A 19,966-nucleotide genomic window follows, 5' to 3' on the forward strand; every position below is an offset into this window, starting at 1 on the left:
TTTGGTAAAAGTATCCCATTGGTCCCAAAACACCAATAAATCCTTTGATGTTGCCATAAGCAGTCCATCAGTCAAAACCAGACTGAATTGTAACATCAGCTTCCCCAAAGACGTAGTTTCAAAGAAAAGAACTAATTTGACTACTTCCATGGTTCCTCTGCTCAGTCATTCAGTTTGAAGCTACTCAACACTGCACTTTTACTTTTGCCTGTTAAGCATTCTGCATTAGAACCATCAATTTCATCTGAACATTTTAGCATTTTTCCTTCAGCACTTGAGTACTTCTCCATGAGAATTTAATGCTTCACCTTGGTTCTTGTTCTCTGCTAGCTTGGCAAATTGTCTCAGGCTTTTTGATATTTTTCTCAGTACTTCTGTGTCTTGCCTCAAAGCTTTTCTTCATTGCAAGGCTCCAGTGCTTAAGTTTCTTTGAACGCTTTCCCTTCATCTTGGCACTTTGCCTTGGTATTGCAGCATATTCATCTCAGTACTTTGGGGTTCCAGCCACGTACTTCTACAACCATGTCTTCATGTCTACGAAATTTTCCTCATGGAGTCTGCTCTAATTTCTTCCTACATAGGTGGTTCTTTTCAGCTCCATTGTAAATTCACCAGGCTTAAGACAGGGTTTGATATATCTTAGACAGCGGCATAACAGTGTTCCTACATAACACAATGCACTCTCCTCCATCTCTCTTCCCCGCCACAAATAAAATGAGCAAAAATTAATTAATGAATGATAATCAGCATCTGACATAAAAAGTTACTGCGGTGAGGTTTACCCAGTTTGTTTTCTTTTCGTATTCTGATACATCAGAAACTGGACTCAGGAGAATTCTCAGGAGAATTTTGTCACTTCTGGCTGGGTTATCTGTTCAAGTGGTACTGTAACCAATACTGGTGTAGTAATATTGTTACTACTAGTATTGTTTTATGTCTACTTGAAACATTTTCACTCTTCTTCAAATCAAATCATACAATGTTATTCTGCATTTTCAGTCAGAAAACACTAATAGGGAGAATGACAGCAAGCTTCAGTTCTTTCCCAGTATTTCTGAGTCTGATGTTTCTCACTGTTGGTGCTTTCTTTTAGAATTAAATGATCACGTAGAATTCCAAATTTCAATATACTAACTCCTCCTGGATCGGTGTCAAATTCATTCTGATTGTATCATGACTAAAATATACTAATAATGATTCATTTACCAACCTTTTTCCAAAATTGGCCACCTCACTGAGCAATACATGCAAAAATTTATACATTAAATACTCTCAAAGCAAAGCAAGCAGCTCTTAATCATGGGAAATATTTTGTTTCATTAAATACACTAAACTGAATTTTTATATATGTCTGAAAAACAGAGCTACTGTAACTTTGAGTGACATATGATAGATATAATCCGTGTTTTTTATAGTCAGCACAGCTCAACAGACATCAATCAAGATGTGTACATTTATATAGCTGTAAAATGTCATACATATATGAATGTTTACACTAGATACTGTAAATATATTCAGCTCTCTTAACACTGAATTTATTTTTGTAGAACAAAAAATCATCCAAAATTACAGATTCCTTCCTAGAAACAGTTGTTTAGTAAACAGTGGCAGGTCTGGGTTTGTTTTTTTCCCCTCATCTCAGTGATCTATCTGTCAGAGTTGTATCAGTAACACACTGGTCACTAAGATGAAAGAATTACATCAAGACCCCTTCACAAGCCATCCAGCTTTTAAATCTTACTCTTTAGTGAGTGCTGTGCATGAGAAGGGAAAAAACACAACCAAGTGATGAACAACATTCTTATTAGAGTCCTCATCATGTCCTGAAAGCAGCAGGGTTTTGAGATAATGGCAACATGCAGCTATTTACAACTTGTTAACCTTAACACTGGGCTGTGAGAGCCAAACTGTCTGTGCACTAGCTGGCATTTTTCCTAAAATCTTGCAAGCCTTCGTGAAGGAAATAGTCACAGGATTTCAAATCGTCTTTTGGAACCTATTGCTTTTGTAACATGAAATGTTCCTTTTAGGGCTCTTATCTGGGGAAAAGTAGGAGTTGGTAGGAGACAAATAAGCACAGAAAGGTAATAGTGGACAGTGGATACAAGAAAATTGACAAAATGCTTTCCAGACATCTAGAGAAGTGATAGTCCAAATGTAAATTCATGGAAAAGGAAATGTAAAGAACATAAGATCTAACAAGTTGCAACACTGATATTTAAGACATACTCAAACACAGTGCTACTAGAAAACATGTTACAAGACCCTTCCATTAATCTTCCACCAACAGGCTGCATCACAAAAATGATTCTACATGATCAAGTACATTCCTTTATGTTTTGTGATATTTCAGTCTTAATCCAGAGCAGACTTGATGTCCTTATTCTTGTCCTGATTTACCTTTCATTGTCAGTCACGCTGGTATGAACGCCATGACTGAAGTCTGCTCAAGAGGATGCTGTATGTGAGTGAAGATGAATTCAGACATGAATTTTACTGGCACTGCTTCACAAAGAAGCTTGCTCAGAACCTGTAAGCACAATGTTTAGTTCAGACCAAGGACATGTTACGACTTTTATGACCACAGCATGTCCATGCATATTTACAGGAAATACAAAATACCACACTTTTGATACAAAAAGAGAAAAGAAAAAAGGGGGTGCACTCACACATGTATTGAAGAAAATACTCAGTGGCAGGTAATGTCTACAAAATATTAAGAAAATTCAGCTGAAGTATCAATCCTCTTGGTATCACAGTGATTTTATTTTGGAGTCTTGAATATTTCCACTGTGACAATATGACAATACGACCAGATTCACAGTCATGTACTGAACTGGTAACACGATGTGAACAGCAGCGTCAGCTGCAATCCACACTATTTGTAATGATGAGACACTGTGAATACAGCAGTTGTTATGCATATTATTTGCAAAGGGTGTGACCTCTTGGAAAGCTGAATGAATGCGAAACTACTGTTGTTATGTTTGACAGATGCGGTTAGGACACAGTTCATGTTTTGTTGTTATCCAAGTTTTCAGTACATTTGTGCTTCATTGGAGAGTTACACCAACAAAAACAAAACTCCTGCCAAAATTCACCCCAACTACAAACCGTCTTCTTCATGGCAGATCTAAAGCTTCCTGAAGAAGCAGGATATATTAACTACAAGAAAATTTCTTAGATGACCAATTTAAAAGTTCGAAGCAACAATTCTTGGTGAATTAGTTTATCTGCATTTTATCTTTTAGCAGTATATTCCAAGCTGTTCCCTTCCCTGCATCTGTAATGCTTCAAACAAAACAAGGATTAAACAAACTGCTTCATCACAAATGATGCGTTTTTACTGGCAGGCTGCTGGTTCAGTCAAGCTTGAGTGAGCAACCCAGGGTATGAAGAGCCTTGTGGAAAGACGAGCCTTTTAGCGGTCCTGTGCTGTCACTTTTTGATTTACCAAAAAAGTAACTGGCCAGAGGATTGAGTTGGCTTTCTGGTATATATTTATTTAATCTGCAGACCTTTTATGAATTTAGTTTTACTTCGCTTAGAAAATCAGATTTTCAACATAGGGCCCTCCAAGTTGATTAAATATGCAGTGAGGATATTTTTTCTTACACTCTAATGCTTTTTCTAATATAGAACTGAAGGAAATATTAGTCTCAGGCTTCTTCCCTTCAAATTCAGATCAATGCCGTCTCACCTATAAAATTCTCCCAACAAGACAGTGAAACTGCTTCTCATCTTGCAAACACACTTACTTTTGCTTGCACTTTGTGTTTCATTACATAATGCAGCGGCACAGACCACTTAAAGAGAAACCGTCTTTTGGTTTGTAAACCATTTTCAGGGTTTCTGTTTCATAAGAAATGTACAGAAAACTCACATTCATCTTCTCTTTAATGACTGCTCCCAGTAGAATGTTTACAGCTTTTTTAACCTGTAAAGCTGATGAACCTCTCAAGAGATTCATTAAAAACTCAAACAGGATTTTCTTCTCTTACAATAAACAATACTCTGGTAATACTATCTAATAATGAACGCATTCCGAGGGAAATTGAAAATCTGTGATTTCCCTATGGTTACATAGCCCATACATATTACCTGTGACGGTAACTATACATTTAAGGTACACTATCTTGCCTAGCTATGATTGCAATGAAGTATCTTTTGAGAATTTTTTATGGTGATTCAAATAAAGGAAGGACCAGGTTTATAGATGCCATCTTATATTTGCATAACCTTATTTTCTTGTAGTTGCACCAATGGAAAACAAACAGAATCTGTTCATATGTATGTGCCTTATTCAGAACATTGAATGCGAAGCTTCTACAATGAACACTTGTGATATCTTAGTGGAGAGAGGCTGGATTAGCACTAGCATAGTGTCAGTAGCTCACTTTATAGCCAAAGCTGAGCATCTGTGCTTCTGTGTCCTATTCCTGATTGTCAGTCAAAGAATAGCTTTTGCTGAGTTATCACCAGTTCACACTGGTTCATCAGGGCATTTCTTTTATTTGTCTCATAAAATAGCCCATCCCTGAATACAAGATAGAAAAAAGTCATTGGGAAATGTTATCAGTCAATGGCAAAACCAGAAAACCTAAATGATAAAGAGTAACTGAAAACCTGTTCATCCTCTCCTCCACACACTGAAAAAAAAGTGGCAAAAATTATTTTCTGCTGGAGATGACTAATTATACTGACATTTTTATATTCAGCACCATCAGGGTTGATCATCTCAAAGCAAGTCTAAGCCCCATGTCTAAAATATGTGCTAACAAGCATAGAGTGAAGATTGCCAATCTCTTTCTCTGGCATACACTTTTTCTATAGCTTATTCTGCATATTTAGGAAGGTCTACAACATACTGTAGATCAGCACTTTCTTATTACATTTCCTAGTGATGGAAAAACAGTCCCTATACAGGGAACCTCCTGGAACTCAGGGTAACTTTGATTTAGCTTCTTGGCCTACCAAAGATTTTCCTGTATACCTTCTGCTCTTTTCATGTATTTAAAATCCACATCTGCAAGGTTCTGAAAATATCGGACTGAGAGCTTCTAATGGTACAAATGCCATGCAGCCTTTCACATGCATTCATTGAGATAAATAATTAGGATAAGAAGCTTTCTTTCCTTGATGTAATCTAAAGGAAACAGTCCATCATTGTAGAACCACTATGTTTAATGACCAAGCAGCTACAAATAAACTGCAAACAGCAGAGATTCATTGAAATATCTTAGTAACACCTAAGTATTTTTCAAGGGAAAGTGTTCTTGTTCAGACAGCAGAATAAAATGGATAATGAAGTGGTACAGCAAGAGTCAAGGATGGAAAATACTGTGATTTCCCTACATTGAGTATTGAGGGAATACATTGGGTATTCTGCTGAGCTTCCAGTTAAAATGGGCCCAAACAAACCAACACAAATCCATGGAAGTAATTTTTAACATAACTTCAGTTAAAGTTAGCATATGGGGGATTATGATCCTTTTAGACATTTAAAAAACAATGATATCATGTTATACAGACAGCATGGAAAATAAGTGAAAGCACCTGAACTGAAGACATAGTCTAATCTAGCTTAACAACAACAAATCACTAAGTGCTAGTTCAGACTCAGGAACCTCCATCACTACCTTCCAGTGCACAGTTGTTGTTTGCCTGCCTGCTTTGACAAATAATTCCATGACAAAACAAAGAATGAATTAGAGCTTCTGTAATAGTAAAAATCCTTTTTAGAGAATTTTTAATAACCTTGGTTTCATTTACAGTAGTCTTCTATCTAGTGAAAGTACTTAAGCTTCTGTCCAAAAAAATATTGTTAATTCTCAACCTTATTTTATTCTCTTATCCGTACAATCTGTACATTAAGTCCTGCTCTAGAAAGTGTATTTCTTACATTTTTGTAGTGAACCTATCAATCAACCTCCAGACACTCTTGTAGTCAAGAGCACTAAGCCATCAACATGAGCCATCAGCAGAACACTTTTCACAAACACAAACACAATTACGCTCCACCTAATGTGTCCACTCCAGAAAACCCCCAGGAAAAACTGAATTAGCAGGTTCGTCTTACAGCTCTGAATGTCAACTAAGATCTTACAGGTCTAAGGGAAAAGAATCACTCTCAGGTTTTCTTGCCCTCAGCTCAGGTTATAAAGCTGAGGCTTCTACTTTCCAGTTGATTTTTACAGAACAAAAACGTACAGCAGGTCTTCCTCAGAAACAGAAATGAAACTAGAAGTGTTCCACAGATCAAAAGCAGTGCCTTAAACTGTATTCAGAGCAGCATTGTAGACAGACAGCGAATAGATGACGCGTTGGAGTGGCAGCCTGTCTGTATAACCTCAGTTTGAGAAGGCCTCCAAAAATTACACCCAACAGCACACACTGAGACAGGATTAGCAAACAGTGTTGAGATCCAAATCCAAGAACACACAAAACACCAGATCTCTTCTGTTCACTAGTAGGTTCCTCTTCCATTTGTCACTTCTCCACTACTCCTTGAACAACCAGAACAGCGAGGACAGAGCAAGCTCCTGAATTTGGGCAAAAAGTCACAACTGAGACCAAACGATAATGCATGACCTTTACTGAGGGGTCAGTGTCTTTTTCATAGAATCGCGGAGAAGTTCAGGCTGGAAGACACATCTGGAGATGTGGTCTAGCCAAACCTGCTAATCAGCTTCTAAGTTACATTAGCTTGCTTTGGGCCTTAGGTCAAGCTTTGAAAATTTCCAAGGGTTCTTCTGACTATTAAGTGAATGTTTTTGTAGCATGCAAAAAGGAGAAACCGCTTTGAGTATCTCTCTTGGTTTACTTATGTGCTTGCAGCTTCAAATAATTCACACCGGCAAAACTCAGATGAATAAACTGTTTAGGTTTGGAAAAGTAGAAAACAGCAAAGGATCTAGTGCAAATTAGCATGCATAACCCAGCCCAAAACCACCCTGATGTCACAGACATTGGGCAACTCTTCACATTGACAGAAACAGGTAATGACAACCAGGGCTCCTGTTTACAGGCTCCTTCACAGAACTGAGTAGGATTTCCAAAATCTGAGAAGCTGGCTGTTGCCAGCCCACAAAGGGTTTGACATGTCTCTCCCTCCTAAACAGTTATGGTCAAGGTCACAAGAACTACATCAGTCGAAGCTGTATGTACGAAAAGGAAAGGAGGACAATCTCCTGTAACTGTAATGACGGATGGCATCCTTAATCAGTTCTTATGGATCACAAAACAGTCTATTAAAAATGATCATTCCTTCAGTGATCAGACTAAGAAATACCTGAGCATATCTAACTTTTGTGAGACTCATCAACAGGTATTTTACTACCATAGTAACTTACTGAAGCTGTTTCCAAGACTATTTTGACATTTCATCATTTCAACTTAATTGTCCCTTAGAGGTTCCCTACACTTTATTTGTCTTCCCCATCAGACCTATCTGTAATGTCACAGTGTTGCATATTTATAATATATACATATAACCACCTATGCAGCAGTTAAAGAGGTGCCATGACCAAGCTTGCACTTTCATCACTGAAGCATCCCAAACTTTTCAAAGTATTTTCTGTTGGTTGATTAATATTTCTACCAACCACTGTCCCCCAGTTGCAGATCTGCAAAGGGATGACTTTTGCTTCAGCAATGACTAAATCAAGACATAGATCCAATAGTCTGAAGTGACTGAATTTTCAGAAGGTAGTTAATCTTGCAATAGCCATACTACACCACCTGCCTGCCTCATCTAAGTCACTTACTTTAAACCTTTTTCCAATTATTTTCTTCCAAGCTTTTTTAGCATTTAATAATACAATAAAAAGCAAAAGTACCGTACCTGCCAAAGTAAATTACTTATAAGGAACTGAGACTGTACACATTTTTTTGCAGACTGATGTTGCACTATTTTTGATTCAGAGTGTATTTTTTAATTTCTAATTTCTGTAAAATGCAGTACAACCAAAATACAAATGTTGACATTCAGGGGACTCATAACAAATGGCACTTATATGAAGCCAGATTAAACATTCATCAAACTTAACAGGGAAATAATCTGGGTTTTTATATTTTCCCATTGATGTTAAACAACAACAAAGCAGCTACTGAACAAATTGTATAACACAGCATATGAAGCTAAGCAGTCTCAAATAGCAATAATATTTTGTTAATTAAGATTTTCTGGTAATTTAAGAATACCCTACACAGTGATTCCAAAAAGCCCTACCCTAACACAAAATTGGAGCCAAATTCCATTCATATTGTTAGAAACTTCTTACTGAATTTGAGCTCAGTTCTCTTCCTTTTCACTCTTCCTCCAGTGTTTTACCATCTGTTTATTGTCTCGATTTGTCTGACTGGATTATAAAGTTTAGATGAACAGAAAGTTCAAAGGATCTCTATTTCTGATGGGAATTCATGCTCAGTGTGATTGTCTTGAAATATAAACAAGACTTTTTCCAGTGCTGGTGGTTCAAGTCACCAACAGTTCGTTAACCATACAGGCCGGTTGATGCTTAACCATATTTGTTCAATGAGCCACAAAATACAGAATGTTAAATAAGTAACAGGCCCCACATCATGATACCGTACATTTCTTTGACACAGGCTGTTCACGTCTTTACTTTCAGACTCACAGGCACTTTTTCTAAAGTGGTCAAATGTCTTTTTCCCCTCTCTTTGTAGCCTGAAACACCTTGGGTGAATGTTCTATGAACTCCTCTCAAACACACTTTGTGTTAATGCTTTAGGGTGCTTGGAGAGCAGTTCTTGAAGATAGTTTTCTTTGTGTATGTAGATAAAGCTAAGCTGTGAAAGAGATAAACTAACTGATATTTGACTGAACGTATTGTCAAAAAATAAATAAATACGGCTGATGGCTTACAAGTCTGTAGCTTTTTCAAAAGGTATTTTAAAGAATTTTTTTGTTAAGAAAGCATGGTTTATGGTGCTCTTCTAGATGTATGGTCTTTTTAAGGAACTTTTTTATGAAAAAACAAGAGGGTGGGAGAAGAATATGTGAACGCTAAAAATGTTACAATAGTTCCATTTTGTAGTCATCATTATTTCAGACCAATTATATACAACTGAAATACATTTATTTTCCAGTATTGAAGGACCCTTCTATAACTTTCATAGTTCAGATTTAACTAATGCCATAAACAATTACACATGTACACTTACGTAATTTTCTCCTCAAGTTTATGGTGGAATCATAGAAAATAAAGTAGCGATACCTGTAACTCCAGCTGCTATTTGGCCAGAGGAAAAGGCCATTCTCAATTATGTTAGAAAACTATCACAAACTTACTAGGACAACAAACTCCTTCATTTACCTAATACCTACTCTTCTTTAAGAAATCATAAAATTACAGATATCCTGAGCATTAATTTTTAAAAGAATAATCTGGTAATTAGACATGAATATACACTTGTCTGACAAGCACTTAACTGATTTCCTGCAGTAGAGTCCCAATTACAGGAAACTATTCTGAAACTCTTAGCTGGAATCCATTCACTCTGGTAAAGTCTCACGTGCAGGCAAGGCAGGAGATTAAAAGAAAATGCATTTTTTGCATTTCATTCCCATTTTCACCCCCAAAATTAATACTTTGTTGCCTTGTATTGTAGATCTTAATTTACAACACATTGTCACATACATTTTCCAAGGGTCAATTAAATGACTGACAAAGTAAAGTTATTACTCTGTATAATGATAGCTTTTGTTTTGTGCCTTCTACCTTGCATGTATTGATAAATTACTGGCAGAAACTATCATCCGAACAGTGAGGTTCCAAATTATCTGAGTTCAGAATTAGACATGGACGTTACTATTCCTGTTAAGTCACCATTTATCGAAGTTTCAAAACTCTGGAATTCCTCTGCATCTTCCTTTAGGGAATGCTGTGGCACATTCTTCGGCTGTTCTAACGTGCACAAGTCAAGTCTAGGTCTTTCATTGTAAACATCATTCAAGTCCTAAGAAAATCTCTTTCCAAATTGTGAATCCATTTCAGAAAGAAAACTACCCTGTACAACCACTGATCCTGGTAACCAGGTGTCTATCGGGACACACCGTTTCATACCTGTTTGTCAAAAGACAAGAAGATATGTATTTTTATAACTACAAAAGCAATCATAGAACGCGCGTAAATGACTAAACATGGGTTTAAACTAACGCTTCCATTAGCAGAGAGAAAACTCAATTCCTCCCCAAAGTCATGAAATGTCCTTTCTCAGGAGGATTACCAACAAGTGTGACCCCCTAACGCAACCTGAGTTCCAGACTAAGAGCGGGCAGATGACTTTTTATTGCTGTTCCCTATGCTACATTTGAAAGGCACCTGCAGTTCAGTCACTCCCCAAATATTTTTTCACTTTTGATGTGCAGGTATGTGTCGTATGTGCCAGGCACTAAAGCTGGAATCAAGCCTGATGTGGCTTTAGTCTGCCCACATCATAGTCTGCCCACTGGATCACAGATCCAGTAGATCCAGTAGATCTATCTTTTCCATACATATAAATTTATTTATTTATCAAGATAGCAGTAACGATGATGGTGTAAGTAGTTGGTTAAATGAAATATGCTGTGCCTAAAGCATCCCAAACTTTTCCTTGGATATTTTTGCCTTTAGCATGTATTTCCTGCTACTTGAGTAGATAGCATAAAGCACACATAATCACTAATTAAATTCTAAAAAAAATAACGAAACTATGTCCTTAAGGATGTAGCAGATAAACGCTGATATACAAACAGACTACATCACCAGTGACATCTTATTTCTAGACCAGCTTGGAGGAAGAAAATCATCCCCAAAACAACCATATCAAATGGAAGTAGTACACAATGCAAGATGTTCCCCTGGCAGGAAAATGAAGCAGGCAAAGTTTCTGCGCACACTGAACTGCCGGATTAAACCCCACAGTGATGGGTTTTAAATACAGTGGGCCACCTCTGGTTATAATTTCACTATTGAATTTGGAAGTCTCCAGCAATTTCAATGTTCATCTCTCTCTCTGAGAACATATTTGGCTCTCTGCTGATCTGGTGATGTCTGTGCCTTTGAAATTATATAATCCTTGTGGAGTCTATCGCAATTGAAATGAAGAAAAACAACAGTCATTTCAAAAGAACTTCCCTGAAAAGTCAGTAAAGCACTTGCTGCTCACCAGGCTCAGTCCTGTCACCCTTGTGAGCAAAACTCCTCTGCAGCAACACCTTCTGTACCGCCACAGCGCGCTCAACTCCTCACCGAGAGACAGACTTTCAAGTTTGTACATTATGTCATGCAAGAAGCAACTCCCCAAGGCCCTGTTCCCACAGGAACATTTCACAGACTGCAGGAAGCCTTGGCGCAGGCCACGCTGGATCAAGAAGGCTAAGCCTTACGGAATCTAGAAGAAAACATTCCTAGGCACATCTATAATAAAGTAATTGTCAACAGGATATTTATGAAAAGCAATGACAAAAGACTTCAAATTAAAAGAATGTGTAATTATGACACTGTTACAGAAAGCCCTTTACAGCTTCTTATTTGCTGTCAAAAGTACCATGATTTGATTGTATCTACACCCTGACTTCCACAGTCTTTTTTATCTGTATTCTAAGTTTTACATGAACTTTCCCTGGACCTTCATGAAACCTCGTGTGCAAGTGGGGTGAGTTTGGTGGGGGGTTTTTTCACTGAAATATGAAATATTACTGCATGATTCTGTAAACATTATTTATTTTCCTTATTTGGAAACAGGATTTTTTTTCCTAAAAAGCTTTTGAAATCTAAAAAACAAAACAAAACGACAAAAAACCTATCATTCACTTATGCCGGTGGTAATAAATATTATCTCTTAAAATGTGTTTTCCACCAATCCCACTCTTATTCGCAATACAAGACCTTAAAGACAAATTTAAGGATCATTTAAACTCTTCTTTCAGTGGAGCTCTTAAATGTGCAAAAGCTATGGAAGCTTTTATGCTTCCTGGCAATTCACTCCGCTCATTCAGAGACCATAATTGAAAAAAGACTGTTTTAAACCTATTTTCCTTACTTTCCCATTGGATAATGAGAATGGGAGTCTTCCCACAGATCTTAAGGGATAATCAAATCCCCATTTCCACCCTAAATTTCCTGCTTCATATTACTTGCCTGGCTATTTGCAGGGAGCAGGAGTTTTCAGCAGAGCCAAGCAAGCTGCTCACCACTACTTCAGCACATGGAAGAAACACAGCAGTTCCCCATTTCCCTTTGGTGATCTTGTTGCAGAAGGAGGTAATTGGGACAGAAGACTATTAATCTCCCTTCTGATTTTTTTATTTAAATGACAAAACTTCCATTCAAGCAATACTGATTTATTTCTTCCAGTCCAAAATGCTTGGAATACAGCAAGCTGTACCTTGAACCTACTGCATGAACACAGGCACTATGTGGGCACATGCAACTGGAACGTGGAATCTACGTGTATTTTTCATTCCAGTCTTTTAACTTCTAACCTGAAATATGCACAAAGTTCTTATAATCATTCATATACTTTGTCTTCACAGATGAAGCACCTACTTCACCGTTAGAAGACGGCTATGTAACTGAGATAGGCAGTTGGGACAGACTTTGGGAAGCTTTAGAAGAGAGGCACCAATCACCACAATGGCCGTTCAGGTGTTGTACCTGGTGAGTGTGCTTCAGTAGCAGCATCCTCAAAATCCTTTCAACACCTCTGACAGACAGTCAACGTTATTCAAAAATGTATATAGCTCTTTCTAGCTTACAGAAAGAATAACTTCACTGGTTAAAGTAGGAGGTTTGGGAGTTTTGTTTTGTTGTTGTTTTAACTTGACCCTCAAAAGAACTGGAATAATGCTGGTGGCACTAGTTCTGATACAACCTGAAGCAGAACCATTAAACTGAAGTCTAATTCCTGTTTTGAGCCAGTGCTGTTCACCTTTAAAAAAAGCCCTACTGCCGGCTTACCAGTCACAGGCCCCTTTCAAATCCAGCTGTAAACGCTCACCTGGATCCACATCAGGCTTTCCAAATCTGAGAGGACTTTTTTTTTTCCTATTCATCTCTAAATTTTTCAGGCAGGCATGATTTTCTGCAAAGCTTTCTAGAAATTCAGTTTAGCAGTGCTCTATTAGCAAATACCAATACTTAAGCTCAGAGCCCATCTTTAAAACTAGCTGTTCAATTGCTAAGCAAATGGGTGTTTTAATGGGAAGACTGACATATTCTTAACTCTGGGAGTGTGAATGGCTCCAGTGTAAGATTACTCAAGTCCATGTAGAATACAAATGCAATACGGGACCACAGGTTCAGATCTTTGATCTCCTTTTTCGCAGAAGCTGTGATGTATAAAGCCAATTCCACTGAGCAGACAGTCCTACATCGAATATAAATTATCCTTTAACCATAGCAAGGCTCACATTTAAAGAAATGCTGCAAGGATGAACAATGCAGCCATGAAACAGAGTTCTTCTGGAGCAAAAATGCAGACCAGGACTGCACGGATAACCATGGTTTCCAAAGACAAATTTTTCTTCAGCTGTTATTTGATAAAAAAAACAGAGACAAATCTGGAACATTTGTACATACAGAAGTACAATTAAAGCACACTGCTTACTCTTTCTATAAAAAAAAGTGAGCTTTTTTCCTTGCTTCATTCTCCAGATTAAGCATCATTCCCCTAAGAAGCATAACAAATGATTTCAAAATGTGGAAACCAACAGTCTCAACTGAATATGGCTTGAAATTTAAGCACATCTTTTCCAGATATCTCTTCAGAGGAAGAACCTTCTGCCTACTGAGCTAACACTAAGCTCCCTGGAGTTTCGCCATGAATATTCTAAACCCATGTCTTACAATTCACTATAAGTCATCTTTTGCCAAAATAAAATGCTTAAGAGGAATTCAATATGCTTATGCTGCTTTTCTTCATTTTATTTAAAAATGTGAGTTTCCATCTCAACTTCATGCCAAATATCCAGCAAGAGACAGACAGGACTGTGGAGCAGTTGCCTCAGGTTTTGTACACAACTCAAATGGGAAAACAAATCACTTCTGAGAACATCCACTATTTTGTTTTGCTATATTCTGTATACTATTTTGTATTTAACCAGCTCTTTTGCAGTTATAGGTAAATCCTATTGAGCGTTCTTGCAGGAATTTCTCTGCTGCTCACATCAGTTACAACTTGGGTGGCTCTAAGCAACGGTGCTCTCCCACTCGGTGGTGTTTATTTGTGTGCCAACTTTGCGGGGGTGGATAAGGTTAGTAAACAGATAAATAACTAACTTTTTTCCTATCTTACCTCTTTTGACCTGGGTAATCTGACAGATCAATGCTACTTCCACTGCTGACAGGCAAAAAGTTAAAATTTATCTGTGGCTTAATCTTTTTGTTCTCTTTAGGTTTCCTTTCAGCAAGGCTTGAAGAAGATGCTCTTTGTGGCTCAGTTCTCTATGCCAGCACAAAATTCAGCACAAAAAGAATGCATGGGTGAGTTGATAATATCTACTGTCCTCAGCTCTGCTCTGGTTCAATAAACTTGAACATCTTCTCCCCTCCTTTGCCAAATGAGATAAGCAGCAACAATTACTCAAGATGTATTAGCAACTCAAGCTTAAAAAGACAGGATCAGATGAGTCGACTCCATCTCTTTCAAGCTCACAGCTTCTTTCAGTGTCCGAGAGGGGCACGTAAGTCCCTGTTTGCCTCTTGGCACACACCTCACAGCTACTTCTTACAGGCAACTACACCAAGGTTGCAAAAGGAAAATGAGAGAAATGCTCTGCTTTTCAGATCGCCTACAAGGTTTCTGCTTGTAAGCAGCAGGCTGTAAGCTTCATGCTGTTATGGCAAAAGTCACAACTGAACCATCCTCCTCTTTCCCAGCCATGAAATTTTCCCCTTGCCTTTCTCTGGTCTCCATAGCTGAAACCAAGAATTCCTTGGACATCACTGCAATGCCTCTAACCAATTCCAACTCCCTCCAGAGCTGGAGTAAATTAAAATATATTTCAGCCTGATCTGGTTTTTATCCCATTCCAGTACTCCACATATACAGCAACTTCAAGCTTACAGACATCCCTTCATGGTTGAAGAAAATCCTTCAATCACAGAACTTCATTTACAATCCAGCATAATTTTTGCTGTCTCGTCTCTCCACAGCAGCTAGGCATTTTGATGCAATCCTCATTTAATGCAATCTCCATTACAGGATTATGATCACATCAATAAAATGTTCCATATGTTTGGGGCTTTTCCCCCCCCCCATCCCTCTCCCTCTCTCATTAATACCAGGCGCTATATCTGCAAAAACCACCAAATCCAACGGGCTGACAGAATGCTCTAGGGAGGTAGTGGGGGTTACACATTCAACAAAATGCAGCAGCCAATGCAAACTGCCCATCAGAGATTGAGACTGTAGATCTCATCCCTGAGCGGTGTGAGTTAGCTCTGCGTCCGCGCTGCAAGCACGGATCACAAACGTGCTCTGCTATCAGACTGAAAATAAATACCTCTTTTGCAATCACTTGTGAGCTCTGAGTACTTTTCACAGGAGCAGACTTTCATTTTACTTGATCAGTTCCAACCTATCAATACTGTTCTGGATGAACTGCTGATGGTCTGCTGTAAGGGGGATGCTGGACAAAAGATATCATATAAAAGGATATAAAGCCCCCTTTTTCCCCCAAGCCCCCCCTTCTTACCTTCAGAGCCTTCTCTGCACAGGATGTCAATCTACATGGGCTCCACAGCACATCATCAAGGCGTTTAGAGTAGCGAAGGCTGCCCCACTGCATGGAAGTTAGACCGCTTTGCAACAGCAAATCCTCGATCCAAAACACAAGCAGCTTCTTGCCATGCAGTGTGCCGAGCACGATTCGTAAGCGACTTCCACATAGGGAATAAAATCGTAAAAGAAAGGGAAAAAAAAAAAAAAAAGGTATCCTAACTTTTAGGTAAGCCTGAGTTTGTTTTATTTCTGTTGGGTTTAGTTAATTATTTGCTTTGCAGCTGCAAAAGGATGGAAAGGCAATCGCGCCCTGGAAGCCCCGCACCAGTCCACAGAAGTCCTGCCGCGTAACCTAAGTTGCGCGGGGGGACTCTGAACTCCGCTCCGCAGCCCCGCAGCCCTCCCCTCGCCGGGCGGCTGAGGGGCGCGGGTGCCAGGTCCCCACCACGGGGAAGCCGCCGCCGCTGGGCGCTCGCCCGCCTCCCTGCGGGCCCGGCTGCTGGCCCGGCGCGGCCGCTGCGGCGGCCCTGGGGGCGCGGGCTGCGCTGCCGGCGGCGCCCCGGAGCCAGCGCTGTCCCGGCGGCGGCTCCGGCTCGGCTCTGCCGCGGCCGCCCGCGCCCCGCTCTGCCGCTGCCAGCCGGCCCTCCCCGCGGCTGACATCACCGCCAGGAGGAGGAGCGACAGCGGGGATGCGAATGGCCGGGCCGAGGGGGGTTCCCCCTCCCGGAGCCGCCCTGCCTTTTCCTCTCGGAGAATCCCCCGAAAGCGGCGGCGTGGTCGCTCCGTCGCCTCGGCGGGGGGCGGCCCCAGTCGCCGCCGGCGCCCCCCGCCCCGCGGCACAGGCCCAGAGGGGCCCGCGGTGCTGCCCGGCGGGCGGCTCCCCGCGTTCCCCCGCTCGGGGTCGGGGCGGACCGGCCTCAGGCCCAGGCAACGGGGTCGGAGCGGGGCGCAGCCCGGGGCTGTCGGGCAGCCCTGCTCCGGCGGGTCGCCCCTGCCCCTCAGCCTGGGCTCACCGCCTACACAAGCGCCGCGGCGGCGGTGGGGAAAGATGAGGCACCCTCCTCGGGCGCTTCGAGCCGGCCCCGGCTGCGAGAGCGCTCGCGGAGGCGGCCGCCGCCCCCGGCTCCCCGCGCCGCCCGCCGAGCCTCTGCGGGGCCGGGCAGGGGGCGCCGGGTAGCGGCGCCGCGGAGAGACGCGCTTCCCCGGCTGGGCGCCCGCGGAAGGGGCGAGGGCTCCGGTCCGGCGGCCAAACGGCGCCTTCGCGGGCGGCGAGTGTTGGACGCCCAGGGCGAGGGGAGGCAGCGCGGAGCCGCGGCGAGCGGGCGGACGCTCCGGGTGGCCGGGGTCTCACGGAGGCCAGGAGAGCCCAGCCGGGGGCGCCGGGACGGAGGCGCAGTGTCGCGCCGCAACCTCAGGCGAGGACCAGCTGCTGAGGGGGACGCGAGTGGGAGAGCAGCGCCGGCCGCGCACCGCCCCCGGGCGGCCTCCGCCGGGCTGTCCCGCCCGAGCCGGCCGGGCCCCGCGCACCGAGCAAGGGCCGGCGGGCGGCGGGGACCGCCCTCCGGGGACACGGCGGCGGGAGCCGGATTGGGGCCGCCCGGGAGGCGCATCCCCAGGGAGAGAGGCGGCCGTGTGACGGGGAGGGAGCCCAGCCTGTGCCGAGTCAGTTCATTTTACGTGCAGGGTCAGTGACTGCAAAGTGAGCTTGTGCTGGTGAGTTCAGCTGCTGGTGAATGCTTGCGTGAAAATACAGTTAATTTGTGGTGTTGATTTTAATAATCTGAGTATCTTGAATTATTTGCAGTATTTCTCCAGATGCCTGCAGTAGGCACTTCTCAGTGAAGACAATATTTATTAGTAAATAATGTAGCATTTTTTTCTGTACTTTGCTTTTGGATGTGGAGACAGTTTTAAACTCTTTTCTGATGAACAAGAAAAGAAATTGCACTTACCATAACATCACACATTTTTGCACGTGTCCTTCTTTAAAAATAGTATGACAATGTATGTGAAAGCCTTGTTTTACCTTCTTCACTGTAGCAAGATGTAGGTGATGTCTCACTTTTATCGTTAAATATAGCTTAAACACTGGAATTATCTGAAATAAAGGTATGTAAGAAAGAGCATGAGTTCTAAAAACAGCTTCTAAAAATCGCCAGTCATTCAGTGAATTGTATCCATTTTACCTGTTAACTCATATATTCAATGAGATTTTTTGAATATGGACTTGGAGTGAACAATTGCATGGCCATTAACCATGCTAAAATACTACAGAACTGATGTAATTCCGCTTTCTCCAGGTTATATTTCCATACCGTATTTCAGTTGCCTGACTTTGACCAAAAGCTCATTGTATTTTACTCTGCTGGGTACTAAATTCTATGAATTTAGTGAAGTTGTGACTTCATTATTTTTGTCCCATATACAGACAGCAGAGGTACCTGGTTATGTATAAACAGAACATTACCCACAAATTAGAGTTCGTGTCCCCACTGCAGTGCAGCATGATGCCGAGACTAATGCCTACCAGCCAGTTCTACTTATTTACCAACAGTTCTGAAGATCTCATAATAAAATGTGAAATAAAGCATATAAAAACAACAGAAGGACAGAAAAGAAAAGCAGTGTGCAGCTCTGCGTGTTGGGTTTCCATCACATTGATGGCATACAGATTAGGACTGGTTGTCAATCCCTGTAATACCTGTTTCACTGAGCTGTCATTACAATGGATTTCTAAAATAGCCAAGTTCATAAAAGGCATTCTCTAATAGCTCTATTTTACACCTAGGAAGAGGCAATTGATATAAGAATTTCTGTGTATTGTCTGGATGTGTTCTTGTCCTCCTGGTTTCAGATTAAATGAAAATAAATATTATTACTTGGGAAAAAAAAATACAAACTGAAAGAAGATGGAATATTACTGGGAGATGAAATGACCTACATGGTGGTTTGTCCTGTGCAAGAGCGATTGACTGTGACAGCATCAGCCATTCCAGAGAGAAAAGCCACCAGCATGTCTGGGGGGTGACCCATCCTGCTTTTCCATGTGGTCTCTAAGGAGAAACTGCAATGGGTCCAGCAGTTCAGCCTCAACTATGTTTGAAATACACACTCAGAAGTCAAATTTAGTGAATATTGTTATTTAATTAAAAAAAAAAAAGGGGGGGGGGGAGAGTGGTAGAAGGAGTCGATGGCTTATTTAACTGAGATTGGAGGCGAAGTGGTAGACTTGAAAAGGGAAAAACCCCTTTACAAACCAAAGTAGTTACATCATGAACACAAAGAGTCAAAGACAGGGTAAGATTAAATCTGTCCATGCAACAAATGCATCACTTTGCAACGAACCAAAATATTGCTGCGTATCAGCCAGTATTGCTGCTACCCCTGACCGAGATCAAGGTCTAAATCCTGAAATTGTTTGTTACTCCAAGCACATGAGGAGGCCCCACAGGAACTATTCACATGTGAAAAGAGCCAGGACCAGAGCCAAGGTTTTGCATACTGTGAAGGTCAAGCTTGAAACTCGCACTGAACAGGAAAACTCTCAGGACTCTGCTTTCCACACAGCACCTTCGGCTGATTCTTGGGGATGCTCTATGCACTGCAGCTGACCCAGAGCCGCTTGTGTCCTGGCAGGTCCCTGTGAGGGCTGTGGCCGCCCGGCAGGCTGCTGCCTGCAGAACCGGGGCTCTCCCTGCCTTTCCCCCACTGCAGTTATTGTGGTTCCTCTGCCCACAGATGCTGATTTTTTAATAAACTTCTCTCAAATATAAGGAGAAAAGTCTCATCAATGTTATACAACTCCTGGCTTTACAGTTGCTGTGGAACAGCCTGTTAATAAAAATGCCCTGCCTGTAGGACAAGTTCTCAGTGTTTTTGCAAAGGTCACACAAAATATACTGCTTGAGTAGCCTTGCTGTGCTCACCCAGAGAAGTCGTGGAGAGGCCGCTGGAGATGACAGTCTCCGAGAAAGATTGTAATTCACTTTTATGTCTCTGTGCAAGAAAATAGGAGACCCAAGTCTTCCCCTCACTGCTCGAAATGGGGTATGTATGGAGGCTGGTGCAGGGAACAAAAAGGAGCTCCTTTCCCCAGGCTGACAGAAGGCTGGAGGCTTTCACTGCTGAAGGCCTCGCACAGTTCCGCTTTTCTTTTTTCCTGTCAGAGCAACAGAAGAACTCAAAAAACAAATTGCAATTGCACTGTACCACATCTTTTACTTACCACATAAAAGTA

The 19,966-nt window shown here is 41.4% G+C and overlaps 1 protein-coding gene across 2 annotated transcripts in view; it reads right to left on the reverse strand.

Moving 5' to 3' along the window:
• Nucleotides 1-16,277, reverse strand: part of PCDH11X (protocadherin 11 X-linked) — a gene marked incomplete at its 3' end in the record, with an annotated part of 459,004 nt that extends 442,727 nt beyond the window's left edge. For both annotated transcript variants that reach the window (XM_082061889.1, XM_082061890.1), the window contains exon 1: nt 15,704-16,277. The remainder of the gene's footprint in view (nt 1-15,703) is intronic.
• Nucleotides 16,278-19,966: the final 3,689 nt, after the last annotated feature.

This window comes from Streptopelia decaocto (genome assembly GCF_964273445.1).
Source record: "Streptopelia decaocto genome assembly, chromosome: 10".
Lineage (NCBI taxonomy): Eukaryota > Metazoa > Chordata > Aves > Columbiformes > Columbidae > Streptopelia > Streptopelia decaocto.